At 36.3% G+C, this 21,814-nt stretch overlaps 2 pseudogenes across 1 annotated transcript; both read left to right on the top strand.

The window, feature by feature from the left end:
* The first annotated feature begins 1,507 nt into the window (after window positions 1-1,507).
* Window positions 1,508-1,815, top strand: LOC115834434 (annotated as a pseudogene). Its single transcript, XR_004029319.1, has one exon. The product of XR_004029319.1 is annotated as a 40S ribosomal protein S21 pseudogene (transcript).
* A 333-nt stretch (window positions 1,816-2,148) lies between these two features.
* Window positions 2,149-21,161, top strand: LOC100591848 (annotated as a pseudogene).
* The last annotated feature ends 653 nt before the right edge of the window (window positions 21,162-21,814 follow it).

Here is a 21,814-nt window from a genome sequence, read left to right as displayed (position 1 = left end):
CAATAAAAATAAAATACATTAAGTTTTTCCTTTATCCCTCTCATCTATCTATTTAGCTTTATTCTATACATTTTATAAAAAATTAATGAAAGAGAAACTATAAAAATTAAAATGCTGTGCCCTTTATCTAAATCCTGGGAATTATTAAACACTTAGTACCAATTCCCAAGGGTGTTATGAGGATTAAGTCACATAATGTGTTATTCCCAGCACAGTGCTCCGTAACATCCTCTTGAGCACATAGAGCACAATGTTTAATAAACATTTCCGTCAGTACACTTGTACATGTTATTTAAACTCAGACTTATTCAGACATGGCTGTTTTCTATTTCCTCTGTATACAGAGCCAGCAAAGAATATGATACTTTAGGATGGAGAGTGGTTGTCTTCATTTGCCCTAGAAGTATTTGTGTTGTGACGAGTGCTGAGTGTAAGGAACTCTGTGCTGTGCCTGCTTTCTCTAACTAATGCTGATCCGTGAGCCCGGGGGGAGCAACATCAACATTGACAGGGGACTTGTTTAAAACATTCATTTTTGACCCTTTTCAAACCTGCAGCATCACATTACATAGAGTGGGCCCAAAATTACTAAGTGATTTGTAAGTTCATTAAAGCTTGAGATTAAATGCTTAGCTAAGTGGTTATAAGCCCAGACCTCTAATTAGGATTACGTGGCCAATTTGCAGAAAAATCCTTAATTGAGCTTTTCCCACAGGTTTTGTTTATTGTTTTAGGTGGAAACATATATGTTATTTTGGTTAAGTACCTCGTATAATTCCAACGTGAGGCCAGAATCAACAATGAAGTGTTCAAGGCATTCATGAGAGTTAAGGTAGAAACCTTTGCACTAAAGGGTGGTCACAGGCCCTGTTCTGTTTGGGTTTGGGAGAGATAAGGCAGTGTGGCCCATATTACCATTACTGTGGCAGAAATTGCTGGTGTCTGTGGCAGAGGAGGGCATCTGAGGACAGAAAAGAAGAAATTTATATTTTTATTTTCATAGAGAAGCTCATTGTTCCTGAATATCTACTAGTATAAAGGACAGAAATGGATGGAATGTTTCTGCAGGTCTTGGTTCTTCTGCCTGTGGGTGTGGTGGTAGCAGGTAAATGGGTGGTGCTGACACCTTTAAAGGCATATTCTCAAGATGCAGGTGTAATTTGTGCAGAAAATTTCATCTGAGCAGGAATTCCAGAGGAGAAGGAGGAAAAAATGGCTTTTTTTTTTTCAGCTAAACATGTCTCATATTAAGAGCTGTGTCCACTCTGCCTTCTGAAATGCCATGCATTTTTACGTGCAAACCTTTACTTCTCTACTGGTGTTTTTCCTCCCTAGTGAGTTTGTCTTAACTACTTTAAAAAATTCTTATAATAGTCAAAGGTCTCTGAAAAATATGTTTTTTCCCATATACCAGAGCCTTCTACATCATGGCTCCTTCTATGCCATGCAGAATTTTCTTCATGATTTATAATCTGCTGTATTAAAAATGTTCCCTTTGTGGGACTGGCCGCTTCCTTTCTCTCTCGCGCGGTGTGGTGGCAGCAGGCGCAGCCCAGCCTCGAAATGCAGAACGACGCCGGCGAGTTCGTGGACCTGTACGTGCCGCGGAAATGCTCCGCTAGCAATCGCATCATCGGTGCCAAGGACCACGCATCCGTCCAGATGAACGTGGCCGAGGTTGATAAGGTCACAGGCAGGTTTAATGGCCAGTTTAAAACTTATGCTATCTGCGGGGCCATTCGTAGGATGGGTGAGTCAGATGATTCCATTCTCCCATTGGCCAAGGCCGACGGCATCGTCTCAAAGAACTTTTGACTGGAGAGATCACGGATGTGGAATATTTGTCATAAATAAATAAATAATGAAAACCTAAAAAAAAAAAAAAGTTCCCTTTGTGGCTGGGAAGGTGTGAATACTCAAGATTCCTATTGGAAGAAGAAAGGGGTTCTAAAAAAGATGGAAAACTTGCAATGTTGAGGTTCCATCTGTGTTCTTAATTAACTCTATAGAGAGCAGGATTAAGAAAGTGTTTATTTAAAGAGGATGACATTTATTACCCAGAAAGTCCTGAAAAAAATATGAGGAAATACTTGCTCTCTAGGTTACTAAAGAAAGACTACTTAAAATCACTATTAAAAATTACAGAACATGGGAGATATTTCTATCTTGAACTTGGTATGAAACTGATGGTTCTTTATGGTTGAATTCGGACTACAATTTACTTCTGGGAGAAAATGTCACAGTGGTGATGCTGTGTCCTTTTGTGCATCAGCACATCATAAAAATTTGTCCAAGTGCCGGGCGCGGTGGCTCACGCCTGTAATCCCAGCACTTTGGGAGGCCGAGGCGGGCGGATCACGAGGTCAGGAGATCGAGACCATCCTGGCTAACACGGTGAAACCCCGTCTCTACTAAAAGTACAAAAATTAGCCGGGCGAGGTGGCAGGCGCCTGTAGTCCCAGCTACGCGGGAGGCTGAGGCAGGAGAATGGCGTGAACCCCGGGTGGCGGAGCCTGCAGTGAGCCGAGATCGCGTCACTGCACTCCAGCCTGGGTGAAAGAGCGAGACTCCGTCTCAAAAAAAAAAAAAAATTTGTCCTACTGCAAGTAATAGTAATGATTCACTTGGTTAAGGAGGTCTCCTACAGAGTTTTTTACTAGAAAGCTAATTATTTTTCTTTTCATTATAAATTATTTTTATGCAGCGGATGTGCATAAACCATCACATTTTATCTGATAGCTGCCCCTCTTTCTTAGGTTTTATTTGCATATATCTGTCTTTGGAAAGTAAAAACTGTCATCTTTTTTTTTTACAGTCCACAATACTAGGAAAAACACAGGCTCTTTTACTTAGTGGATGTTTGACAAAATATTCTTCTTGGGCCAAAAACATTGGCATTACTGGCGAACTTGTTAGAAATACAGAAACTCAAACAAACAAAAAAATTCAGAAACAGACTTTCTATAAGTCAGCACCAGTTCTCTACTCTCTCATTTGACCTTGAGACACATTAAAAATTCTGCCCTGGCCACTTGGTAAATGTGTATGGGGGTGTGTTTTTTAGAGTCAGAGAATATATTAGGGAATATTTCCGTGTTAAAAAAATATTTTCTTGGATAATTTTGGTCACTCCAATAAGGCAGAACCTGTTCTCTCTACTCTCTAATTACACCTTGAGTGACATTAAAAATTCTGTCCATGACCACTTGGTAAATATATGTGTGTCTGTGTTTGTGTGTTTTTCAGGGACCACTGACAATTAGGGATGTAACTGTAGAATTCTCTCTGGAGGAGTGGCAATGCCTGGACATTGTTCAGCAGAATTTATATAGCGATGTGATGTTAGAGAACTACAGAAACCTGGTCTTCCTGGGTGAGGATAACTTCAAAACTCAATTCCTAATATACTCCAAAGGCTTTATTTTTGTTTTTTGTTTGTTTTTTTTGTAGAATGTTTTTTGGTAATTTGGTAATTTTTGATAATTATGCTTTGCATAAATGAGTTTCATATCCCTGTTTTCAAGAAAATCATAAGGATTTGTCAGTGTAGAAAAAAAAATTTCTTCAAGATGTTTCACCTTGAACTGAACTTTCCACATTGTTGAGCTGATCTGTATCCCTCACTCTAGAATAGTGGTAATTCCAGAAATTTAGTGGTGTCAAATATTGTTGCCCACACCTTAAAATCTAATTGCTACCACCAATTTTTTTATTCAGTAGTACTGGGTAGTGAATTAGGAACCTACAAATATACAGTATTTTCTAAATATTTAGAAATTTCTGTTATAAATTAGTATTTTTGGATAAATGTATTAGAATATTGTATTCCATTCTCTTTATTGAGCACATTACTAAGTTGGTAATTGGAGAATATGAGCAAGATGCATGTTACTTATTTTTAAAAAACAGGTATTGCTGTCTCTAAGTGAGACCTGATCACCTGTCTGAAGCAAGGAAAAGAGCCCTGGAATATGAAGAGACATGAGATGGTAGCCAAACCCCCAGGTAGGTGAGAGTGAAAGCCAGTACAACAGATGACACAGATGAAAGATCCAAAGGTCAAGGAGAAAGCAAGTCCTTAAAATGTCATTTGGGAAGGTGTGTTCCAAAAGATATAGTTTCTGGAAGCCTGAGTTTGTATTTTTTTTTTTTCTTTGCGCTCACATAGGGACATTTTCTGTCTTATGCTTTTAAATTCTCTAAAGATTCTACTTTACTTTCAGTCATTTTCCTTTAAGTTTACAGTGGCAGCCAAAGTCCTCATGGCATATAAGAGACTGCACAGTCTGACTGCTTTTTCATTGTTTTTAGGGACATACAAATATCTGCATAATTTTCAAAAATTCTGTGTTAAGCTATTTCTTAAGTTCTTTTTTTGCATTGTGTCTGATATGAATAGAGTAGTGGTTTCTGTTCCATTGAATTTTTCAATTTTTCTGCACATTTCATCCTTTTTCTTTAGTATATTTTTGAAAGATAGTTTGGAATTATAAAATATGATGTCATTCTGCTTTTTATTTTTCCTCAAGATTGCTTTGGCTATTCAAAGTTTATTGTAGTTTCATGTAATCTTTAGTCTTGTATTTTCCATTATTGTGAAAAAAACTTGCCACTGGAATTTTTATAGGGAGCTTATTGAACCTATATTTATTGAATATATATTCTTTCAACTCATGGACATAAAACATTTTTAAATTTATTTTTGTCTTCTCTATTTCTTTTCCTAGCTATCTTATATCTTTCAGTGTAAAGAGTTTTTATCTCCTTGGTCAAATTTGTTCTCAGAAATTTATTTATTTATTTTTTTTTTTTTTGAGATGGAGTTTCACTCTTCTTGCCCAGACTGAAGTGCAATGGTGCAGTCTCAGCTCACTGTAAACTCCGCCTCCCGGGTTCAAGCGATTCTCCTGCCTCAGCCTTTCAAGTAGCTGGGATTACAGGCACTCGCCACCATGCCTGGCTAATTTTTGTATTTTTAGTAGACATGGGGTTTCACCATGTTAGCCAGGCTGGTCTCGAACTCCTGACCTCAGATGATCCGGCCTCGTCAGCCTCCCAAAGTGTTGGGTTTACAGGCGTGAGCACCGCGCCCGGCCAGAAATTTATTATTTTAATGCTATTGTAAATAAGATTTTTTTTTTGTCTATTTTGCCAGATTGTTTTAAGTGTATGGAACCATAACTTGTATGTTAATTTTATATTTTGCTAATTTACTGAGTTTAGTTATTAACTTAGACAGGTTTTAATGCACTGCTTACGGTTTTCTATATATAAATTGTAATCTACAAACAGCAAATTTTTACTTGTCTTCAGTTTCAATGGCTTTTTGAAAATTGTTTTGACTATTCTGCCATATACTTCAATGCTATGTTAAAATAGAAGCATTGACAAGGTGCACAATATAATTTTGCATTTGGTGTCTGTGAATTTGAAGGAGCAAATACCTCTTCAAGTTTCTATAAACTAGTTTCAGGAGGTAAAGATCTTCTTCCATTGGGCCCCCAGGGTGATGGGATTCCCTCTGGGTTTGTGTTGGAGAGGGGTTGTAGCTTGGTCACAAGATTGCTGGGTCTGCACTAGGGTCCACCTTTAGTTGGCTTGTTACAAGGGGCTTGGATAGTTGTAATTCCCATATTATTTTTGTATACATTGGATATCCTTCAAGACTTTGCTCTGTAGGGCAGACACTAGGGCAGGTTTTTGCAGTAGCGTCTGTATATAATGTACCTTAAATCGGGATGTAAATGAGTACGGCTTTTGCTGAGTACCACAGAGGATTTCCTCGGGTCACACTGTGTTGGTTTCTAGGTAAAGAGAACTGGCCATAAACTGTGGCCCAGGAAGCTGGAACTGAGACTTTGAACTGCTTCAGGCACCACATTAAAAGCCAGGATCTGCAGGCCTGCCTGCATGGCTATAAACAGGTGTCTTCCTCCAGGCCTATGAAAGTAAAGAACCTCTCTCAGACTGTGGCTGAAAGGATTTTGAAATAATTACATCGTAAATTCAGAATTCTCAGTGGGACCAAGGTGGGTTGGCCATTTCCTGTCCTGTAGCCAAGACCAGGGGTCCTGTAGTTTGCCACCGAAATGAGAGCCTGCTTTCTGAAGAGAACACCCCTCAATCTTTGGCTTTAGCAGAATTTCACAACTTCATCCCTTGACCTTAAAGATCTCTTAAAAGTACTTATTTTGGAGATGGGGTCTTGCTACATAACCCAGGCTGGTCTTGAAATCTTGGCCTGAAGCAATTCTCCAACCTTAATATACCATGTAGCTGTCATTACGGGTTTGAGCCATGAGGCCTGGTACTCTCATAAAGGTATTTTTGTCAGGGATGGCCAACAAATTTTTTTACTGTGGAGGAATAGACAAATAGGGCACCTTTTATTTCTCTATCTTATTAATGTCACCCTTTCTGTAAGTTTTTAGTTTCTAATTTCTATTTCAAATGTGCCTGCAATTTTAGATTCAGACATTTAGGAGCAATAAGCTAGAATTTACATGTTATGTTTGAAGTAAATTAGATCATTAGTAGGCCCTCCATATTTACTAATATAGTTACTTATAAATTTGTTTGCTCCAGGCAAAAAGGAATTATAAGCTTTTCACCCACTTTCTCTAGCCTATATCTAAACAATAACATAATTTATTCATAAATATTTGTTTTATGTAACAGATTCTAACCATATTCTGCTATATATATATTAAATTATATATACAAAATAAATATTTAATAATAAATACATATATTAAATTACATATATATTTTAGCAATGTAAGGCTATTCCTTGCTTCTAAAGTTGGATTACAGCAGTTTCATTTTGTGAAAGATAGCATACAATTAAAACATAAAAATCATCTCTATTTTAAATGTTTATTTATTAAATGTTTCTCATTAAAATCTTGTTTATGATTATTCTGCATTTTCTGTAAAATTTTACTGCCACACTGTGCCTGTCAATGATTCAAAATACCTGCCTTCCCTGAGTACACAGTTACAGTCAAATATTGTAGTTATCTAGAGAATTTTTTTAATGGTACATCAATGTTGCATACCAGATTATATGAGTAAACATTTTACTTATTATTATTTTGCAGTTCCATGTTAGTGTGTTTTTTTCAGTGTAGGTTTCTTAACATCAGTTCATTGTGATTTTTTTTGTTTTACTTATGTACTATAATTTTAGACAATTTGCAATTTTGTTTGTACACTTTAAGTCAATATGGGCTTGAATTAAGAGATAAACCATCCAGGCTGGGCGCAGTGGCTCTCACCTGTAATCCCAGCACTTTGGGAGGCCGAGGCAGGTGGATCACCTGAGGTCAGGAGTTCGAGACCAGCCTGGACAACATGGTGAAACCCCGTCTCTACTAAAAATACAAAAAATTAGCTGGGCGTGGTGGCGTGCACCTGTAATCCCAGCTACTTGGGGGGCTGAGGCAGGAGAATCACTTGAACCCAAGAGGTGGAGGTTTCAGTGAGCCGAGATCATGCCATTGCATTCTGGCTTGGGCGACAGAGCAAGACTTCATCTCGAGGGGAAAAAAAAGGAGATAAACCATTCATATGTCTATCATTATCAGATTATACATGTGTGTGTGTTTATCTATAAATATCCCAGTTTTGGTTATCGCTTATCATGTATATGTTTTTAGCTGATTTTTAGTGGTTGTTTTGTCTAAGTGAGTAATCATGGAAATAGTCTTATTTTCACCATGTGTTTAATAATGAATATATTTTTTGTGTGTGTGTGAGAGAAACACTCTTGTGATTTGAAGGTAATTTTTGAAAGGATTTATAATTGTGCATTTTTTTCAGTTTTTCTCTTAAAACATTTATTATTGTAAAAACAGATAACATAAAACTTACCATCTTTTTTTGAGATGGAATCTTGCTCTGTTGCCCAGGCTGGTGTGCAGTGGCATAATCTCGGCTCACTGCAACCTTTGCCTCCTGGATTCAAGCAATTCCCCTGCCTCAGCCTCCCGAGTAGCTGGGATTACAGACATAGACAACCACGAGCAGCTAATTTTTGTATTTTTAGTAGAGATGGGGTTTCGTCACGTTGGCTAGGCTGGTCTCGAACTCCTGATCTAAAGCAATCTGCCCGCCTTGGCCTCCCAATATGCTGGGATTATGGTATGAGCCACCGCGCCTGTCCTAAAATTTACCATCTTTAATCCGTTTAAGTGTACATTTCAGGCCTAGGCATGGTGGTGGCTCACATCTATAATACTAGGATTTTGGGAGACCAAGACAGAAGGATCGCTTGAGCCCAAAATGTTGAGACTAGCCTGGGCAGCATATAAATTCCCCCTCTCCACACACAAAAAATGTTTTAATAGCCAGGCATGGTGGTATGCACCTGTGGTCCTAGCTATTTGGGAGATTGGGTGGGGAGGATTACTTGAGCCTGGGAGTTTGAGGCTGCAGTGAGTCATAGTTGTGCCACTGCCATCCAGCTTGGGTGACAGAGTAAGATCCTGTTTCAAAAAAATGGTATACATTTCAGGCATGTTAAGTACATTCACATTGTTATACAATAGACTTCCAGAAATTTTCCATCTTTTAAGACTAAAACTCAATACCCATTAAATAACAACAACCCATTTTACCCTCTCTCCAGCCCTCGACAAATAACGTTTTCTCTTTCTGTTTTTATGAGTGTGAATACTTAAAATATCTCATATTAGTGGAATTATATAGTATTCATTATTTTGTTACTGGCTTATTTCAGGTGACATAATATTCTCAGTTTATCTTTAAATGTGACAAGATTTCATGAGGCTGAATAATATTTCACTGTATTTATGTATTACATTTTTCAATGTGTTTCCAAATTAAAAGACATTTGGGTTGCTTCAGCCTTTTGACTTTTGTGAATACTAATACAATAAACATGACTGCTCAAATATGTCTTCCAGGTCCAGTGTTGCATATTATAGATACAGATTCATAAATGAGATTGCTGTATTTTATGATAATTTTATTTTTTATTATTTGAAGTACATTTATAGCATTTTAAAATAAAAGGCCGGGCACGGTGGCTCACGCCTGTAATCCTAGCACTTTGGGAGGCTGAGGCGGGCGAATCACGAGGTCAGGAGATCGAGACCATCCTGGCTAACACAGTGAAACCCCATCTCTACTAAAAATAAAAAAAATTAGCCGGGCGTGGTGGCAGGTGCCTGTAGTCCCAGCTACTCAGGAGGCTGAGGCAGGAGAATGGCGTGAACCTGGGAGGTGGAGCTTGCAGTGAGCCGAGATTGTGCCACTGCACTCCAGCCTGGGTGACAGAGCAAGACTCCGTCTCAAAAATAAATAAATAAATAATGGCTGCGCTCCTGATTTTCACCAACAATGAACATGGGTTTCATTTTCACTGCATCATCAACAGATTTGGTGTTTTTTTAAAAAATTATAGTGGCCATTCTAGGCCAGGCACGGTGGCTCATGCTTGTAATCCTAGCACTTTGGGAGGCCGAGGTGGGCGAATCACAACGGCAGGAGTTTGAGACCGGACTGGCCAATATGGAGAAACCCCGTCTCTACTAAAAATAAAAAATAAAAAAAAAAAAATTAGCTGGGCGTGGTGGCGGGCGCCTGTAGTCCCAGCTACTCAGGAGGCTGAAGCAGGAGAATTGCTTGTACCCAGGAGGCGAAGGTTGCAGTGAACTGAGATCTCGCCACTGCACTCCAGCCTGGGCAACAGAGGGAGACTCCATCTCAAAAAAAAAAAAAAAAAAAAAATTATAGTGACCATTCTAATGAGTGAGAGGTGATTTTGTTTTTTGTGATTTTTATGCAATTCTCTACAAAATAGTTATTTTGCATTTTCTTTTAAATGCATTTTCTTATTTGGGTATATTTTTGATAAGAATTTTGTTCAATTATTTGACCATTTCTAAATCAACTTATTCAACTGTATTGTTTAGTTTTAAGACTTGTTTATATATTCTGAATATTAACTCCTATCATGTGATTTGCAAATATTTTCACACATTTTTTATAAGGCATTGTCACTCTGTTGAATATTTTATTTGGGTGCAAAAATTTTGAAGTATAGTACAGTTAAATTTTTCTATTATTTTCTTTGTTGCTGATGCATTTAATGTATCTGAAAAAAATGTTGCTATGACCAATGTCGTGTTTTTCTTCTATATTTCTAAAAAATTGGTTAGTTATTTTTTATGACTGGGTATTTTATTTAAAATATTTTTCATATATGGTTCAAGGAAATAATCCAGCTTTATCACTGTTGATATCCAGTTTTCTTTCTTTCTTTTTTTTTTTTTTTTTTTGAGATGGAGTTTCACTCTTGTTGCCCAGGCTGGAGTGCAATGGTGCAATCTCTGCTCACTGCAGACTCCACCTCCCGGGTTCAAGTGATTCTCCTGCCTCAGCCTGTTGAGTAGCTGGGATTACAGGCATGTGCCACCACGCCCTGCTAATTTTGTATTTTTAGTAGAGATCCGGTTTCTCCCTGTTGGTCAGGCTGTTCTGGTGATCTACCCGCCTTGGCTTCCCAAAATGCTGGGATTACAGGCGTGAGCCACCACCGCACCCAGCTGGTATCCAGTTTTCAACATTACTTTTTGAAGAGATTATCTTTTCTCTATTGTGTGCTCATGGCAACTTTGTGGAAGATCATTTGATCTTTTAAAGAGGGGTTCATTTCTTCACTCTCTATTCTGTTCTTTCATCTGTTTATCTGTCTTTGTTTGAGTACCACATCGTTTTTATTTTAGCTTCTAGTATGTTTTGAAATCAGAAAGTATAATGCCTCCTTGTTCTTTTTCATGGGTTTCTGGCTATAGTTGTAATCAAGGTTTAAACTTTTACACAAGATTTCTTGTATTGGTTGGTCTGTTCTCATGCTACTAATAAGAACATACCCAAGACTGGGTAATTTATAAAGAAAAGAGGTTTAATTGGCACACACTTCCACATGGCTGGGGAGGCTTCACAATCATGGCACAAGGCAAAGGAGGAGCAAGTCACGTCTTACATGGTGGAAGGCAAGAGGGCGTTAGCAGAGGAACTCTGCTCTATAAACCCATCAGATCTCCTGGAACTTATTCACCATCACAAGAACAGCACAGGAAAGACCCACTTTCATGATTTAATTACCTCTCCCTGTCTCTCTCGTGACACATGGGAATTATGGGAGCTACAATTCAAGATGAGATTTGGGTAGGGACACAGCCAAACCGTATTATTTCTGTTAAAAACTGTGCTATTGAGATTGTTATAATGATTATATTAAATTTGTTCACAACTGTAGGTTGTATTGACACCTTTGAAAAATTAAATTTTGGGCCCCCGAGCAAGAATATGTTGAAGAGTTTTATATATTTAGTTTTATGTACTTTTGGATTTGCCAGTTTTACTTTTGCTTTTAATTCCTTGTTTCATTCAGTTGTGGTCAGAAAACACACAGTGCATAATTTTGGTATACTTAAACGTATTTATTGTTGTTTTTAGACAGGATCTTACTCTGTCACCCAGGCTGGAGTGCAGTGGCATGATTTTGGCTCACTGTCACCTCTACCTCCTGGGCTCAAGTGATCCTGTCACCTCAGCATCCCTAGTAGCTGGGACTATAGACATGCACTACCATGTCTAGCTAATTTTTTTTATTATTTGTAGGAACAGGGTCTCACTATGTTGCCCAGCCTGGTCTCAAACTTCTGGCCCCAAGAGAGCCTCTCACTTTGTTCTTCCAAAGTGTTGGGGTTATAGGCATGAGGACTTCATGCTGCCATGTAATTCTCAATATTGGATGTAAGACCAGTGGGAGGTGTTTTGTTTGTGAGGAAAAATTCCTTGTTCATGGGTTGGCACCATCCTCTTTGTAATCAAAATTTTACACTCCATTAATTCAAAAGAGAGCTGGCTCATTAAAAGAACCTGGCTCCTTCACCTCACACTTGCTGTCTGTTACCATGTGATATGTCCAGTTACCAGTTACTCTTGGCCTTCCACCATGATTGTAAGCTTTTTGAGACCCTCACCAGAAGCAGATGTTGGCACACACTTCTTGTACAGTCTGCCAAACTGTGAGCCAAATCTTTTTTTTTTTTATAAATTATCTACTATCAGGATTCCTGTATATTCAAAATAATTTATAGTCTATAATGTTTTCTAAGTTATCTGTTTTATTATTGCTATTTTATCTGAATTTTCTATTTATTATTGAAAATGAGGTCTTGATGTCTACAACTATGTTGCTATGTATTTCCTGCTTCAATTTGTTGATATTTGCTTTATATATTTTGGAGCCCTGATATTATATATATGTATACATATAGTCTAGATAAGTATTTTATTAAATACTACATTAATTATATTATATATCTATATAAACTTTTTTTTTTTTGAGACGGAGTCTTGCTTTGTTGCCCAGGCTGGAGTGCAGTGGCATGATCTCAGCTCACTGCAACCTCTGTCTCCCAGGTTCAAACAATTCTTCCACCTCAGCCTCCCGAGTTGCTGGGACTATAAGGCACATGACACCATGCTTGGCTGATTTTTGTATTTTTAGTAAAGCCAGGGTTTCACCATGTTAACCAGGATGGTCTCGAACTCCTGACCTCTTCATCCACCTGCCTCGGCCTCCCAAAGTTCTGGGATTAAAGGCATGAGCCACCATGCCCGGCCCTATATAGATATCTGTATGTATACATATATATGTTATATATACACGTATCTGTAGGTATATGTATCGCTATATACATATAGATAGATACCAGTTAAATTGACACATTTTACCATTATATAATATCAATCTTTGTCTCATGCTAGTACTTAGGACATATTATGTCTACCATAATTATGACTACCTCACCCAATTGTAGTTACTATTTGCATGGAACATAGATTTTTTTTCATTCTGTTACTTTCAGCCTATTTCACTAAATTCTAAAATGAATCTCTTGTATGCAGCATATTGTATGCTGTTTTTCTTAAGCCAATTAGGCATTTAATTTTTAAAATATAATTTATTTAATATTTTATTTTTGAGATAGGTTCTCACTCTGTCAGCCAGGCTGGTTTGCAGTGGTTTGAGCATGGCTCACAGCAGCTTCAACCTCCCAAACTCAGATGATCCTCTCATTTCAGCCTCTCAAGCAGCTGGGTTACAAGTGTATGGCATCACACCCAGCTAGTTTTTTTTGTATTTTTTTGTAGAGACACAGTTTTGCCGTGTTGCCCACTCTGGCCTCCCAAAGTCCTGGGATTACATTTTTTAAAATTAAATAGTTTAATTAATTTGTATTTAAAATAATTGCTTAAAGAAATGTTTCTATTACCAGTTTTATTATTACTGTTTTATGTGCTCTCATAGATATGTTTTTTCTCATTTCCTATTTTACCACCTTAAATTTTGTTTAATTTTATAGTGACATGCCTTATTTTTCTATTTGTTTAGCATACTTTCTATAAATATCTTCATAATCATCTTGAAAAATGAAGATTACATAAAACATCTTAAAGTTAAAACAATATATTTTAATCTTATAACAACTTCAACTGAATACAAATACTACCTCTACATTTTTGTTATTAATATTACAAATTATATCTAATAACAGATTTATGCAGATTTATATTTTGTTTTTCATATTCTATAGAAGAAATTTAGGGATTTTATGCACCATCATTATAATAGTAAAGGATTCTATGTGTGTCTGTATATTTACATTTAATAGAGAGCTTTATATTTACATAGTCAAATGATGCTGTGCAAATTTTATTTTTCCACATAATGGACTAGTTATAGCATTTCTTTGTTTTTATATGCAAAGTCTCACCATGTTCCTCGGGATGTTTTTGAACTCCTGGTCCCAAGTGATGTGACTGCCTGGGCCTCCTAAAACTGTAAGATTACAGGCATCAGCCACTGTGCCTCACCACCATGTAGCATTTTTTGTAGGACAGTGCTGCTAGTCGTGATGAACACTCTCACCTTTTATTTTGGAAAGTGTTTATTTTTATCTTTTTTTTAAGTAAAATAATTTCAAATCAAGTATTATTGGTCAGGTATTATTTTATTACCTCAAAATTTGGGAAGTACTTAGTCTTTTTCATTTTCAAGTAAACTCTGTATTACTTTTTCCCTATAGTCTTCTTTGAAGATTTTGTTCATGAATATATTGATTGACTTGATGCTGTCCAATAAGTATTACTTTCTACGTTTTAAATTTGTTTTGCAATTTTATATTTTTTATTATATATTTTAGAACATGCCACCTCATACCAGTTAATTGTGTTTTGATTTTTCAGTTTATATTATAATTGTGTATGACAATATTTAGTTCTGAACAATTTAAGACAGTGTGGAGCAAAATCAAATATGAATCAGCCATACATCTAGTGCCAATATAATTGTCTCTGTGTTTGTCTGCCTTTATAAATATTATCCCTGTGTTTCTTTATAACTTGTATATTTGTTGTGTAGGTTTGTTGAGAACGGTTGTTTAATCCTGTGTAGATGAGTAGTCAGAAAAATTCTCCTAATTTCAACATCCTATTTATTTGTGAATCTTCCATATCCTGTTTATTCATGAATCTATATTATTTTTCTGTGAAAGAAATACTTTTGGCTTTGAAGATAATTTAAAAACTACTGGCAGGGTGTGGTGGCTCATGCCTGTAATCCCAGCACTTTGGGAGGCCGACGTGGGTGGATCACCTGAGGTCAGCAGTTTGAGACCAGCCTGACCAAAATGGTGAAACCCCGTCTCTACTAAAAATACAAACAAATTAGCAGGGCATGGTGGTGGGCGCCTGTCATCCAGCTACTTGGGAAGCCGAGGCAGGAGAATCTCTTGAACCCAGGAGGTGGAGATTGCAGTGAGCCAAGATCGCTCCATTGCACTCCAGCTGGGCGACAAGAGTGAAACTCCATCTCGAAAAACTAAACTCATAACTAAATTTCTCTTCTAGCTACCATTGTTCATTTTTACTTGTCAAAAACATAATAATTTATAATAAAATATTTTCAAATATTCACTTTAGTTATATTGACATTGTTATGCAACATATTGCTGAAGCGTTTTTATCTTGCAAAGCTAAATCTCAATACACATACAACTATCAATTTTTCTAGTATTATGGCACTTTTGAAACACCACTCTGTTTTCTCTTCCTAGTGGTGTAACTTCTTTATATATCTCATGCAATCTCTGTCTGTTTGTGGCTGGCTCATGTCACTTTGCAAAATATCATCAAGATTTATCTGTGTAGTTAGAATATTTTCTGCTTTTTGAAAACTGAGTGATGTGGTCTGGCGCGGTAGCTCACGCCTGTAATCCCAGCACTTTGGGAGACCAAGGTGGGTGGATCACCTGAGGTCAGGAGTTCTAGACCAGCCTGGCCAACATGGTGAAACCCTGTCTCAACTAAAAATACAGAAATTAGCTGGGTGTGGTGGCAGGTGCCAGTAATCCCAGCTACTCGGGGGGCCAAGGCAGGAGAGTTGCTTGAACCCGGGAAGCAGAGGTTGCAGTGAGCTGAGAGGTTGCAGTGAGCTGAGATGTGAGCCACCATGCCTGGTTCAAAATTTTAGTTTTAAAACACAGGGATAATATTTATAAAGGCAGACAAACACAGAGACAATTATATTGGCACTAGATGTATGGCTCATTCATATTTGATTTTGCTCCACACTGTCTTAAATTGTTCCCCCCACTCCAGCCTGGGGGACAAGAGCAAGACTTCATCTCAAAAAAAAAAAAAAAAAGAAAACTGAGTGATGTTCCAGTAGCTTTACATTTCAAATTATATCTATTGAATAATTTGGTGACAGAAATTAGCATTGTTTTTAACTACTGGCTTTCAGTAACAATGCTACAATTCTTATGGGTATGTAAATGACTCTATATGACCATATATATGAATGTTTATGTGTTGCATCCTATTTGATTTGACTTGCTTTCAGCTTGATACTCATACCAAATTGTTTTAGTTCTGTAGCTTTGCAATCTGTTTTGAAATAAGGAATTATAATGCCTCCAACATTGTTTCTTTTTTTTGAAGATTGTTGGGTACTTCGTTGTCTCTTGCAATAGCACTCCTGAGTTTGCTATTGCTATTTTTTCAAAAATGCAGTGAGAAATTTGAAAAACATTCCATTAAATTTGTAGATTACATTAAACAGTATAAACATCTATACAATATTAATTAACTTTTGAACAAGAGCATGCTTGAGTGTACCACTTAATTTCTGTATATTTGTGAAATTTTCAGTTTTTTTCCATCGTTTCATATTCTTATTCCATTTTGTTCATAGAAAGTAATCCATAAAATTTTAGGTTTTTTTTTTTTTTTTTTTTTTTTTTAAGAAACAATCTCACTCTGTTGCCCCAGGCTGGGGTGCAGTGGCATGATCTCAGCTCACTGCAACTCCTGCCTCCCGGGTTCAAGTGATTCTCATGCTTTAGCCTGCTGAGTATATGGGATTGTAGGCTCATGCCACCAGGCCCACTTATTTTTGTATTTTTGGTAGAGACAGGGTTTCACCATGTTTGCCAGGCTGGTTTCAAACTCCTGACCTCAGGTGATCCACCCACCTCGGCCTCCCAAACTGCTGGGATTACAGGCATAAGCCACTGTGCCTGGCCAAAGTTCTAGGGTTTTTTTGTTGTTGTTATTGTTTGTTTGTTTTGAGACAGAGTCCTGCTCTGTCACCAGGCTGGAGTTCAGTGGCACGATTTCTGCTCACTGCAACTTCCGCCTCCCGGGTCCAAGCGATTCTCCTGCCTCAGCCTCCCAAGTAGCTAGATCACAGGCATGCACCACCACACCTGGCTAATTTTGTATTTTCAGTAGAGACCACCATGCCTGGCTAATTTTTTATTTTCAGTAAAGACCACCACACCCGGCTAATTTTATATTTTCGTGTTGGCCAGGCTGCTCTTGAGCTCCTGACCTCAGGTGATCCACCTTCCTCGGCCTCCCAAAGTGCTGAGATTACAGATGTGAGCCACCATGCCTGGCTCAAAATTTTAGTTTTAAAACATTTGTTAAGATTTATTTTTTGACCTAACCGGTGGTCTATCAAAAAGATTGTATGAGCTATTGCAAAGGGTGTGTTTCCTGATGTTGAGAAGTTTTATCTCTATCTGTGTTAGACATACTTGTTTTATACTGCCTTCAAGTCCACTGTTTCCTTACTAATATCCTCTTGTTTTATTATTATCAGAGAAAGCGAGGTATTGAAATATCCTACTGTATTTATATTGCTTTCTATGTGTTTCTTCAATTATGTTAACATTTACCTTACATATTTGGAACCCTAATGTGAGATACACACACACATGCACACACACACACACACACACACACACACACAAACACACAAACATGAGTATATACAAATTTTTCATAGGTTCCCCATCAATCTATTATTGCTTAATGTCCTTCTTTGTCTTTTTGGAGTTTTGACTTCATATACATTTTATATAATATGAGTTTTTGACTTAAGATGTAGCTTGTGTAATACTATTTTGACCTTTTCTGCTCTCATTTGGTTAATATTTGGATAAAATGCCTACATCAATCTTGCCACTTTCAGGCTTTTTTTATTATTAGTTCTAAACTGACTGTTGTAGAAAGGCAAGTCGGGCCTTGTTTTTTAATGAATCCCTTTATTGAAACTATGTCTCTTGATGAGAAAGCTAATTATACCTATATGTAAGTACAATTATTTTATTTGATTCTTGTATCTTTATCCCTCATTTTCTCCCTTTCTGTCTTCCGTTGTGTCTGTTTCATTTTAGTGTTGATATAGTTTCACTTCTTTCTTATTTTCTTTTGGGTGTCTATACAGATATTTTCTTTGTGGTACCTTAGGGATTACATAAAACCTCTAAAAGATAAAGCAGTATATACATAATCTAGTGAAAAATGAACTTCAGTTATATACAAAAATTTTTCCTCATTACATCTGTCCTCAACTTTGTTATTGATATTGCTGATTATATGTTGTATATTTATTAACAGATATTCACAGTAATTTCTGTGCTTTTATTTTTCTAACTTTAGAGCATAATTATAAATGTTTTCTGTCCCATTATAGGAATGCTAAGCTATTCTATTTTTGAGTATGTATGTTTCTCAGGAACATGTATTTTTATATGATTATGTGTTGTTCTCTTGCATTGTGTTATTTTCAGTGGAAGAAACTTTTTTCAGCATCTTTGATATATATAGGCCATATGCAGTGCCAATATACTGTCTCAAGATTTGGTTATTTTAGAAGGTCTTTTTTTTTTTTTTTTTTTTATTTGATAGGACGTTTTTGCTGATGATTATTCTTTTCACCTGACAGCATTTTTTCTTCAGGACTTTGACAATATCACACAGTTTTCTTCTGGCCTGCAAAATTTTCTTTTGAAAAACTCACTGTTTAGTGTGTAACTCTATGCTTCTAAATGACACATCAATTTTATCTTGCAGTTCTTGAGATTGTCTCTTGTCTGTGACATTTTAAGTTGTTCTTATATGTGTGCTTTTTTAAATAAATATCTTGTATGTGTATTTTTGTTTGTTGAACTTCTTTATTTTTATATCATTTTTTCTTTTAGAATTGGTTAGTTATCTCTTTGCATTATTTACCTCCATAATTACTGTCTTTAAAATCCTTTTAACTTTTTTGCTGTTTTTCTCACTTTTCTGATTTTCGGTAGTTGTCTGTGCTCCTTTTACTCAATGGAGTATTATTCAACTTATTTTAAATTTCTAAAATGTATACATTTTTATTTTATAATGATTGCTTTCTGAAAATTTCATGATTTGTTTGATGGGGCCATGTTGCCCTAATATTTTGTATACATGGTAATCATTGAGACTTAGACATTTCAAAAAAAAAAAAAAGCTACCCGTCGCAATCTTTACAATGTAGCTTTATCCTGGCATAGTCTAAAACCAGTTGTCATGGCTAGACATTCTGGGAGCCTTTCAAACATGTTCTTAGAATGTGTCTTATCTGAAATGTTTTATTTTCTAGTTTAAAAAGTTTATTTGCACTTCTTCCCAGTTATCAATCACGTGCTACACTTGTTACCTGTCTGTGGTACTGCAGTCTCTCTGCTGCTGTAACATTTACCTTTGGTCTCAGCAGTCTCAAATTGTCATTCTAAAGTATACTATTTTTTTCCAGCATTTTATTTAATGGGAGAATGAAACCAGAGTCTTGAAAGACCCCTAAAAGCCAGACATAGAAATGTATGTGCCAATATTTTTCTTGTCTTTTAAATAGAAACAAGAAGTTGGCAATTTACTTCTAAGGGCACTGTGTTATACTGAGGAGAAGGAAGTACTGTGTTGGGTTAATATAACAGATTTTTCTTTTTCTTCTATGTTGCTTTTTACATTGTGTTAACCTGGGGCACCTCACCCACTTAACTCATTTATAAATTTTCCAAAAATGTGTTTTGGTCAGTATATTTTTGTTACATTTTGTATGTTTTTTAATAAATTAGAGCCTGTGGTATTTTGCTATGCCATCTTGCTTATGTAGTGTATACAGTTTTATAGGTTAGATTTGTAAAAAATATTTACCTGAATCTAGTAAGTGGAGTAATTTGTTGTTTTTATTTCTTTTAGTTATGTGTTCTCATATTGCTGAAGACCTTTGCCCAGAGCAAGACATAAAATATTTTTTCCAAAAAGTCATACTGAGGAGATATGATAAATACAAACATGAGAATTTACAATTAAGACAGGGCTGTAAAAGTGCAGATGAGTGTAAGGTGTGCAAAGGAGGTTATAATGGACTTAATCAATGTCTGATAACTACCCAGACCAAAATATATCAGTGTGATAAATATGTAAAAGTCTTTTATAAATTTTCAAATTCAGATAGACGTAAGATAAGACATACTGAAAAGAAAACTTGCAAATGTAAAGAACATGGCAAATCATTTTGCATGCTTTCACAACTAACTCGACATAAGAGAATTCATATTAGAGAGAATTCCCACAAATGTGAAGAATGTGGCAAAACCTTTAACCAGTCCTCAGCTCTTACTCGACTTAAGATGACTCATACTGGAGAGAAACCCTACAAATGTGAAGAGTGTGGCAAAGCTTTTAACCGGTCTTCACACCTTACTCAACATAAGATAATTCATACTAGAGAGAAACCCTACAAATGTGAAGAGTGTGGCAAAGCCTTTAACCAGTCTTCACACATTATTCAACATAAGAGAATTCATAATAGAGAGAAGCCCTTCAAATGTGCTGAATGTTGCAAAGCCTTTAAGTGGTACTCAGCTCTTACTACCCTTACTCAACATAAGAGAATTCATACTGGAGAGAAACCCTACAAATGTGAAGAGTGTGGCAAAGCCTTTAACCAGTTCATAAACCTTACTACACATAAGAGAATTCATAGTGGATAGAAACCCTACAAATGTGAAGAATGTGGCAAAGCCTTTAACCAGTCCTCAGCCCTTACTCGACATAAGATGATTCATACTGGAGAGAAACCCTACAAATGTGAAGAATGTGGCAAAGCCTTTAACCAGTCTTCAAACCTTACTCAACATAAGATAATTCATACTGGGGAGAAGCCCTACAAATGTGAAGAATGTGGCAAAGCCTTTAACCGGTCTTCACACCTTACTCAACATAAGATAATTCATACTAGAGAGAAACCCTACAAATGTGAAGAATGTGGCAAACCTTTTAATCGTTTCTCATACCTTACCATACATAAGAGAATTCATGCTGGAGAGAACCCCAATAAATATGAAGAATGTGGCAAAGCTTGTAACCATTCCTCAAACCTTACTAAACATAATTCATAATGGAGAAAAACCCTACAAATGTGAAGAATGTGTCAAAGCTTTTAACTGTTCCTCAATCCTTATGAAACATAAGGGAATTCACAATAGAGAAACCCTACAAATGTGAAGAATGTAGCCTGGCTTTTAACAAATCCTCAACATTTATTAAGCACAAAATAATTCGTGCTGGAGAGAAACCCTTGAAATGTGATGAATGTGGCATAGCCTCTACCCAGTTCTCAACTCTTACTAAACATGAGAACTCATGTGGGAGATAAAGCCTACAAATGTGAAGAATGTGACAAGGCCTTTAAAAGTTCTCAACCCTTATTACACATAATTTATACTGGACAGAAATCCTAAAGTGTGAAGAATGTCACAAAGCCCTTAACAAGTCCTCAATTCTTAACAGATGTAAGATGTTTCATACTGGAGCAAAACTGTACAATCCTGAATGATGTCACAGTGCTTTTAACAATACCTCAAACTTTTCTAAACATAAAAAATATTACACTAGTGCAAAACTCTAGAAATATAAAGAACATGAAAAACTTTTAAATGGTTTTCACACTTGATTGCAGGTAAAATAATTTATACTGGAGAAAACTCCAGGTGTGAAGAATGTAACTTTTAACCAGTGTTCACAACTTATTGTACAGTAAAGCATTTATAGTTGAGAAATGGGGTACAAACATAAAGAATGTGGAAAAGTCATTAATATTTGCTCACATATTACGCATCAGAGAGTTCATACTTAAAAAAAGTACTATAAATACAATTATTGTCAAATGATCTTTCAGAAATATAAGGCTTTAAAGTGAAAAAGAGTTTATTCTGAAGACAAACATTACAAATATAAAGGGGGTTGTAGTGCTTTTACTTGTATCACAGATTTTATTGTACACATTTTGTACTAGAGAATAACTGAAGCAGTTGCTAAATTTTGTTCAGCATTAGGAAATTTATGTTGGAGAAGAATTCAGCAAATGTAATGAATTTGGAAAAACATTTTTTCC

Source organism: Nomascus leucogenys, chromosome 3, assembly GCF_006542625.1.
Source record: "Nomascus leucogenys isolate Asia chromosome 3, Asia_NLE_v1, whole genome shotgun sequence".
NCBI lineage: Eukaryota > Metazoa > Chordata > Mammalia > Primates > Hylobatidae > Nomascus > Nomascus leucogenys.
This window is presented reverse-complemented; position numbering and strand designations above follow the sequence as displayed.